Below are 6,978 nucleotides of genomic sequence, written 5' to 3'. Positions count from 1 at the left end.
GCGCTCTGAGCGCTTCTGAGCATGAAGCCGACCAACTCTTGATTATATAGACTGAGCGCATACTACGGGGTTGCAGACTCAGAAACACAGGGACTGACTCTGCGGAAGGTGGGACATGGATCTCTGTAGTAAAACGCTCATTGGCCATTCAAGACAGTTATATGAATAATTCATTTGATCACACGTACAGCCAGTGAGAGCGCACGTTTGTTTTTTTCACCGAATCACAACTAAAGGCGGGCCTTGATCCAATCTCAACTCATCCCTATTGGCTTTATTAAAACAGAGTAGGCGGCGCTAATTATGTTTTGCATCCGAAATATGAATATTCGGTTAAAATGCCCTCGATTCGTCCGCCATGTTATAAATATTAAATAGTAGGAAGGAGAGGGCCAATGACTACGACGAAAAGAGCCCTCTTAGAATAATTTCAACAAAACCCACCCAGTTTCCGATGTGTGCCGAATACTGCCGATGTGAATTTCTTCCCTCAGAGCAAAAATAAAAAAAATCTCTGTTGTCCCGTTCGTCTCGCTCTGGATCAGCCTGGGCTCTAAGAAAAGAGGCTCAGGGCTGAGGCCTGTTAAGATCATTGATGAAACGGGAAAACTGTCAAAATACATGACATTTTCATCTTGAAACACTACATAATGGATTATTTTTCGAGATATTTTAGAAACGTGTCGAGCTGCTGGTTTTTCGTTCAGTGAATTTTTGGATGTCTGGGACTTTTCTGCAAGCCTCGGACTCGCCTAGGACCGACTGCCGGCCAGTGGACTGGAATTTCCCTACAGCCTGTAGGAAAGTCTGGGGGAAGCCTTAAGTGCTCAATTGACGTTTAATTTTCAACTGTTTTTGACTGTTTTTACATATATACGTGTCTTGTGTTTGATTTTATCATATTATATTGTTCAATTGTTATTACTTTTTGAATGTTTTTGTTAAAATGTTACATTTTGTCGTAGGCCTCTTTTCCGAAAGCAATCCGAAATGCCGTGGTTTTGGCGGTTAAGTAACATGTGTTCGCTATTTATTTTATTGACTACTGATTTGAATTACTCAAAAGTGCGACTATTGCAAGTCATTTACCAGCCAGTTAATAACACCATAAGATACCAAGATTCGCAATTTGCTTTTTTAGCAATGCAGTTGGTGAGTTGGTTAGCTTAATGCCAGACTACTTCGTCAACAACGACAGTATGTTCCCTGCTGTTTGTCTGCCATTTTACACATCTTCAGCATTTATTGTGTAAAACTACTGTGGCTTTGATATCGATATATATATATTGTGATCAGGTAGTACTATGCCCAGAATATGTCTTTTTTGTGGTCAAGTAGCTTGATGGTTTCGGCTTAAACGTAATGGCACAAAACGTTTAGCTTGCTTCTTACCCGTTAGTCATTAGCTAATTAAAGCCGTGGTTTTTCGAGCTAGCTTTAATCTTCGTGTTGAGACTTAACAGGACTGTATTTATGTATTTATTACAGTGGGGGGCATTTATTACATCTTAACGGTATTTTTAGGACTAAAATAAAGGCCGTTACAGCTAGCATAATGTTACTTGGTCTCCATTAGCGCACAACATGGCGGTGTTTGACGATATGCTTCTTGTTGTGAACGAGAAAGATGGAGTCTGGAATATTCTTGTTGGCTAACTCGACCAGCTTAAGAGCTGCGCATTTTCGATAAAATTTTGAGCTCACTGACTAAATAAGAAGCGGTCCTGTGAGTGTTAAAACTTATAACGTGGCAGGGTTTTAGTGTGGAATCTGCTTGGAAGTTTGCTAGCCGGTATTTCAGTGGTCTTGACTCTTCTTCGGTATCGAAAGTTGAAGCCATTTTGCTAGCTAAGTACGTGCATATTGGTCTGTTATTGGAAGAATAACTTGCTATATAGGCAGTAAGCGGTTATAAACAGTAGTTTAAGTAACAGTAGTTTGAGTGTTAATCTTGCCCTCAGGGACTAGGGAATGCTCTTAGCTTATTACACAATAGATTTAAAGGGTTAGCTCTGGCTAGTCGTACCCAAGGGAAAGGGAGAAGTAACATTTGGCTACTGCCCATGGCAGACTTGATGTCCAAAAGCAAAACGGTACGCTGTGTTAATGTAAGGTCCTCTGAGAGCCATAAATCCTCATTGTCCTGTTCAAGCAGTGCTAAGGTATGTATTCGAAGTCCTGAAATACGTTTGTGTTGACCCTTTGTGTGTTTTGTCTTCACACAGTAAAAAGGAAGTGTAAGTAAAAGCTTGATAGAGTGGTTAAACCACCTCTCAATATCTCCGTGCTATGATTGCATAATCGCAATCTGGTGTAGTGCTTATTACATATAATGACTCTGTATCAGTTCTCAAAAGAACACATCTTGTCAGGTTATGTCATAAGTCTTACTGCCTTTTGTTTAAATAAAGACACTAAACCAAGATTATGGACTGGGTTGATTTATTCCTAAAGGAATTATACCAAATTCATATTAATAGAATTGATTCCATATTGAAATATAATATTTATGTATTAGCTGGTGAGTAGGACTGCTTGGTGTTTCTGTGCTGCTGCCAGCATGAACATGCCTCTTTGCCGTCATCTCGTTTTTGGCAGGTCCAGCAGAGGACAGCATCATTCAAGCCCAGAAGCAAAGATAGATGCCACATCTGCAGTATCCTTATGGAGTAAAACCATGTTTTGAGTTATCCTAATAAACTGGAAAAGTGGCATGCATGCCAGGTTTGAAATGCATGGAGGAATGTGACAGTATGACTTTGTTCTCCATGTGCCATGCAATACCATGACTATACAAAGGATTCATTATTGACCAGTTGGCTCCCTCCTCTGGCTCATACTGAGAATGATCAGCATTGCAAAGATATTGCACAACCACATTTTCAATGCGGAAGCCAGTCCCACAAGGCTGTCGAATGGGCTCCCTCTACTGCTCCAAGGAGGTTAGTGCATAGAAGTTTTAAGATGTCAGGTATGTCGTTTTGTAGGATTTTAACCAAGTATCTTAAATAATTGTGAAGTTTATTACAGCACTGTCCTGAAGATATTTTTACAAAGTAATTACTCTGTAATTATTTCTGCCTATTTAAGGATTACAAGTAAAACTGATGCAGACCAGTATGGGGTGTGCTCGTAATCGGTGTAAGAAAACAAACTGCACAGATCCCCAGGAAAAAAACACATAGTAGTCATAGCTGACTTTAGACTGATGTCCAGATTCACTGTAGTGTAATTTGCTCAAGTACTGTTTTGAAGTACTTGTATTTTACCACTGTTTTCCCATGTTTATTATCAGAATCAAATTCAGACTCTGATTCTGATTATAATGTGATTCCTCTATATATAATTCATAGTCAACTATAGTTATCTGACAGTTATAGGTTTTCCATGCAAAACATCAAATCATTCTCTGTAATAGGATTTGTTATAGAGTCATATATTTAACATCATGTAAAGATAAAAAAAAATAATAAACTTAACCTTTTGCAACTCTAAAATACTATTTACATGTTATTGCATCAGTAATAATCATCTAATGATATATATATAATAATAATCCTCTAAAAGGAGCCATTATCTACATGGAGTTCTTTTGATTTTTGCAAGTATAGCAACTGTCACAGTGATTTAGTGTTTGTAAAAAGAGAAAAGTGTTAGCTCAGATTATAATTACATAGAACTTTTTGTTTCTGCTTCAGCAGTTCATATATTTACTTATATATACACCTAGCACGTGTATGTCTTACACAGGCATGAATTCCTGGCAAGGGTGAGGATTCGTGAATCTAGGGGGAGCTCTTGTCTGATGATGTCAACCTGATTGTGTGTGTGTGTTTTCAGGGGTTGGTGGGGAGGTAGGGAAGAGGGGAGCTTTGTAACACAATAAAGTAGTCGAATAAGAAGGGAGGGAAGCATGGTGGGAGGGGCTGGCTATTTTTTCAATCTGATTTACAATCGAAAAGCTTAAACTATAACGGGACTCTAGTAACTTAAGACAAACGGCAACCTCATTAGATGTATTCAGCTAATGAGCCACTGCACCTGTAGCACAATCCACCAAAAAAACAGAATGCATTTGCTTTTTCTACAACAATTCAGTGACTGTTTGTGAGCATGGATAACTTTCTCCTAAAACTAAAGCCAAGGCGTCATGTCCTTAAGGCTACGTTGTTGTTCTGTGCATAAAGTGTCCCTGCTGACCAGAAAATAGAGATTTTGTGGTTCTTAGTAAAGTTTGTGAATCAGATTCTGGGCACTTCATGGTGTAAAACAGAAGCTTCTTAGTGTCTATAGTAGCAGCTTAATTATCAAAATAAAACAAAAAAACTGGTCGGAAATTTGTTGAGTCATGGCGGTTTTGTTTCTAGTTCTTGGCACAAAATAAGAGTCAACTGCCCATAATTATATGAACAAGAAAAAAATGTGTCTTAGGTTGCATTTCCCCTTAAGTTATGCACCAGGATGTTGTTTTGTAATAAAAATGGGTGACGCAGGGTCGGAGGCATGCTCTCTCTGAGAGCCTATTGGAACAGCCCGGCCCATTTCTGTCCGCAAGAGAATGTCCTGTTCTTTGGGTGTTTGTTTTGGCTGATGTCAGTCCCTGCCAAGCGTCTTCATCTTTCTTTTATGCTTCCTTTTATCATCCCCACACTCTTTCAAGCCATCCAAGTTCTCATCTACTGTCCTTTTACACTGGATTCTTTTCAGGCGGCTCATGTGCAGAAAATAGTAGACAGAGGTAGGAATGTTAAGTCACCTAGTATTTGACTCAGAGGACACACCAGAGTTTTGCAGGAGATCTGCGTTTTGTTAAGGTTCTTTCAGCCTCTTCCTGGAACTATCTGGGTGCTAAATTAATTGCTCTTGATCCCACCTCGCGTTGCAATCGGCTTAGTGCTAATCTGGGGTTCTCACAGTGCAGCCAAGTCTCGTCTGGGCAACGCTGCTGCACTGAGCTGTCCACTGCTCGCTTCTCCCAAGGTCTTGACCTTTGGCACTGTCTTTCAGGCTCGCCTTTGCCATACATCCTATTTTTTCACTATCATTCTCCTCTCACTTATGGTTAAGCTTTTGGTGAGGTCCATTCACTTATTGCAAATCAACTTGGCTTTTCTGTACAGTTCACCCTTGTACTCACATGATTGCTTTTCCTCCCTCACAAAACAGTCTCCCTAGTTGATCCTCCCTCCTATGCTCAAACCTTTTTCATAATTTCTCTCACGCCCTCTTCTACTGTCCCTTGTTCTCTTGCTTGCTCCATTCCCTTCATCCCTCTCTCTTGCACACTAAGCCTCAGAGATGGCCACATGCTGCCTGCAGTGACTCTCTCCTGGCTGTACCATTTGCCTCGCTTCTTTTTATCTAGTCTCACTTTTTATGTGTGTAGTTTCTCTGCTCTGGTGCTGTTGTGTTTCCCCTGGCACGACGCCATTGCCTCTGACCATCTGCCTCACTTTCTTTTTTCCCTTTCCCTTCTTTACTGCTGTCCTTTTCCATTTGATTGATGTCAGCACAGCTAGTAGTGATTTATTATTTTATTTTTGATCACAGGATAAGTTTACCTCATGTTGCCATTGCTCAAAAACCCTTTGTATCTTTCTTTTTTTCTTTGTCTTTGCAAGGCTTTCTCAGCTCCCCGCGTTTCCGGGAGGTTCTGATTGAAGTGTCTGTGTGCTATTTAAAGAGGCGTGCAGAGAAGCAGGGTTGTTTACAGTGCCCTCAAAATACAGGCTGTCTAGAAACAGGAAGTACCATCGCCCCGAAGCGCAGCAGCACACAGCGTCAGCCAACATGCAGCCACTTCCTCCTCCTCCTCATGGCTGAACAGAGGCTCCAGCAAAACAACCCTCACGCTTATCAGAGAATTATGCACCCCTCCCCTTCTGCTGCCCGTCCTCCTGAATGGCGCACATACACAGCAAGCTTTTCACCCCTCCACCATGTCCTATCTCGCTTTCTCCCATTCTCTTATGCCTACAGACCCCCCCCCCCCCCCCCCGAATGTCTCTTCACCAGTACAGCATGCCTGAGTAGCTGCCTGGAGATGAAGGAGTTTATTAATTTGATTTAGCCGTTCTCTCTCTCTGGCAGTGGAAAAAACAGCCGTCCGTCCCCCTCCCTCCTCCACACCGTATCAAGCACCCCTCCCAGATGATTTTCCACCTATCCTTTCCAGTCTCCTTTGGCAACGTCCACACTACAAACCCTCTCTTCCTCTTCTCCCTTGCTTTTTTCTTTCCTGTTACACAACCATATTTTGCCAGTGGTTTATTGCGTATCAAACTGATTGTAAATTGCATGCCAACTGTAACTCTCTTGTGTGGCCTACACCCATCTAATGCCTTTATTTAGCATTTTATCTCTTGTGTGTGCCCAGGGACAGTTTGTGTGACTCAGCAGTGTTTCACTGCTCACACAAACATGCTTGTTATAGCTCAGTGCGTCTGCTACAGGGACCTGAAGCAGGCCTGTCAGACTTCGGGTGATGAAACATTTCTGTCATCTGATACTGTGATGTATCCGCCCTTTGAGTTACATATTAAACAAGTGTAGGACAACTGTATAACTGTCTAACATCACCTGTCAACGTAATTCTATGAATCTTTCCTGTGCTTTCATCCCATGCATGAAACATGCTCTGAAATTTGCAGCGTTCAGGTTGCGGACATCTGCTCAGGATAGCCTCTGAGTGGTGTGTGTGTGTGTGTGTATTTGTCCTTCAGTATTGTCTTGCAGGCAAGGGAAGGTGCAGTGTTGAACTTACTAATTCCTCTACTGAAACTTAAAGTGTTTCAAGCATTTTTTTTAGTTTCTTCTCTGCTGAAGCTTAAAAAGATCAGAACAGCTGAAATTTTTTTAAAGTGCTGTTTTGCTCTGCTACAGTGTTTTGTACAAAAGGAAGCAAATATTTTTCTCTTTCATTTTCATGTTGTCACAGGAAAATCATTTCTTGATGTCAGCATAATCGACTTGTTTTTC

The sequence above is a fragment of the Toxotes jaculatrix genome, chromosome 23 (genome assembly GCF_017976425.1).
Source record: "Toxotes jaculatrix isolate fToxJac2 chromosome 23, fToxJac2.pri, whole genome shotgun sequence".
NCBI lineage: Eukaryota > Metazoa > Chordata > Actinopteri > Toxotidae > Toxotes > Toxotes jaculatrix.
Note: the sequence above shows the minus strand (reverse complement) of the source record.